Source organism: Sinocyclocheilus rhinocerous, unplaced genomic scaffold, assembly GCF_001515625.1.
Source record: "Sinocyclocheilus rhinocerous isolate Xijiao unplaced genomic scaffold, SAMN03320098_v1.1 scaffold2482, whole genome shotgun sequence".
NCBI classification, from domain to species: domain Eukaryota; kingdom Metazoa; phylum Chordata; class Actinopteri; order Cypriniformes; family Cyprinidae; genus Sinocyclocheilus; species Sinocyclocheilus rhinocerous.
The window spans coordinates 109,707-109,926 of record NW_015632043.1 but is presented as its reverse complement, the minus strand read 5'-3'; positions in this window follow the sequence as shown (position 1 = coordinate 109,926).

Here is a 220-nt window from a genome sequence, read left to right as displayed (position 1 = left end):
TTCTGGAAAATCTGGAAAAGGCAAAGGCTGACTTTAGAGACAAGAACAGCAGAATTAAAGCTCTTGAAACTGAGTCGAGAGAGTCGAGAAATGAGATCAGCCGCCTAGCACGACAGCTGGACTACATCAAAGAGGAGTCCGACAGCGTCAAAGAGGAACTCAAACATGCCTACGAGCTGCGCTCTGAGCCAACAAGGACGTGACGGGCACCAGTCTCAGA